Source organism: Electrophorus electricus, chromosome 9, assembly GCF_013358815.1.
Source record: "Electrophorus electricus isolate fEleEle1 chromosome 9, fEleEle1.pri, whole genome shotgun sequence".
NCBI lineage: Eukaryota > Metazoa > Chordata > Actinopteri > Gymnotiformes > Gymnotidae > Electrophorus > Electrophorus electricus.
The window spans coordinates 5428794-5430806 of record NC_049543.1 but is presented as its reverse complement, the minus strand read 5'-3'; the positions used below and the strand labels follow the sequence as shown (position 1 = coordinate 5430806).

Sequence of the window (2013 nt, the reverse complement as noted above, 5' to 3'; positions counted from 1 at the left end):
TCAGGCTGTGTGCTGTCATTGCTGAGTCAGTGAGCGGTTTCTCAGACTTCTTCGTTGGTCGTGATTCATTTGGCGGTTTAAAGCAAGCGGGACGCAGGCAGGGCGTCTGGAGAAGCCTGCCCACCAGAGAGAACGCCTGATGGAAATGAATGATGACATTCTTCAGAAACTACACGTGGGTGGATTTGAGAGTGGGTGGGGTCGGGGGTGGGGCCATGGGAGGGGCCAAAGAATAAAGGGTCATAAAACCCTCGTGATTGCATTTACTGCTTTCACAGACAGAAAACTTTGGAAATAAAGTGAGTTATATGAATGGTGAATATTAATGCCACTAACATATGACAAAATTGCCATCAGACACAGATGTATTCAGATGAGTGTCATCTCTGGGTTTCTCCTTCCTGACGAGGCATGTGCTTCTCTTGCTCTTTCTCTCTCTCTCTCTCACACACACACACACACACACGTCTGATTACATATATAACTGACATAAAGCCATTGTTGGATAAAGTCTGCTAGGCCACGCTAAAGACCACAGACCTCCCAAAAGGGAAGGACAATATGAACACAGAAAGGGGATGGTGAGATATAGAAGTCTGAAACAGCACGAGGGTAACCTGAAAATTATTCGATTAAACATCACAATATTACATTATTCAGAGTCCTGCTGTGGTGACCCAGATGTCATATAAAATAAATGAAATAGGCACTGGTGCAGCATGTTCTGAAAACATTTTTACAGTTTTGAATATACAGTCTCTTAGGGACTATTGGTATTCCCCACTGCAGGTTTTTTTTTTTTGGTGTGTGTGTGTGTGTGTGTGTGTGTGTGTGTATATGAGTGTATTTGTGCCGCATGGGAGCCAGTATGATGAGTCATCCCTTGAATATTTATTTGCAGAAGAATCTGCATGTAATTGTGACAACCTCACAGCACCACCATGTGGCCAGGAAGGTCTTTACATCCCATAGCATAGCATTCTTCGTTGTTTGTGTGCGCTCTATTGGACACTAATCATCACGGTTCAGTGGTAGAACCGCGAGTTCTTTCCTTCATGGTGGCAATGACGGTATCTGAAAGGAAACATAATGGGGGCAATAAGAATGATGGTACCTTAAATGACAGTTTATAAGTTTCTATCAATACCTTTGTGCGAAAGTAAGCCAGTGTAACGTTTGCACGAGTACCGAAGGGCGTGGAGCAGGATGCACAGACTTCCTCGACAAGGATGAACATTTAACTGAAACAAAGACAACGGCACTCACATGATTTACAAACAATAAACACCACACGGCTAACACGATAACATTTAACATAAACAACTTACGCCAACAATACCCGACAACAGCGCACACAACGACAAGAGTTTAAATACACAAAGACTAACACAATGCAGGTGTGGCTACGAAACAGGATCCTCCGACTGCATGTGGCAGGCCAACCACGTGACTCGTGGGAGGCGAGCGTTCCGTGACAGAACTCCCTCCCAAGGGGCGTGGCTCCCGACGCGTCCGTCCAATGAACGCGAACCTCCGGGCGCCTTGTACAAGTAACCACAAACATAGCACGGCCATGCCCGGTGCCCACCAAATACAAGGGAGTCCTCGCGGCGAGATGGAGAAAGGCAGATTCTGCCTCCTTCAGGGTAGTCCGGTACGCTCCCAACGACATTGCGCCTGCAAACATAAAAGGCGCAAACACAAACAATACAAGGGAGTCCTCGCGGCGAGATGGAGAAAGGCAGATTCTGCCTCCTTCAGGGTAGTCCGGTACGCTCCCAACGACATTGCGCCTGCAAACATAAAAGGCGCAAACACAAACACACAATAGCGCCCACACACAAACATAAGGCGCTGTGACGTGGCGCCCGCCGTCCTCACAGGTGCCTTGACGTGTCCGTGGCCTCAGTGGGGGTGCACGTCTGCCCAGGCTCCGGACGTGTTACCCTCCCTGACAGTCCTCGCCTGCTGCTCTAGGAGCGACCCAGAGGCTGTTTGCCTCCGGGGCTTTTG

General features: G+C 48.2%; 1 long non-coding RNA gene across 1 annotated transcript; it reads right to left on the bottom strand.

Moving 5' to 3' along the window:
• Positions 1–205: 205 nt before the first annotated feature.
• On the bottom strand, positions 206–1416 carry LOC113577784. The gene is made up of 3 exons (XR_003410673.2): positions 1329–1416; positions 1148–1241; positions 206–1074 (listed from the first exon to the last, which is right to left on the bottom strand). It is a non-coding gene; the product is annotated as an uncharacterized LOC113577784 (long non-coding RNA).
• Between the last annotated feature and the right edge of the window lie 597 nt (positions 1417–2013).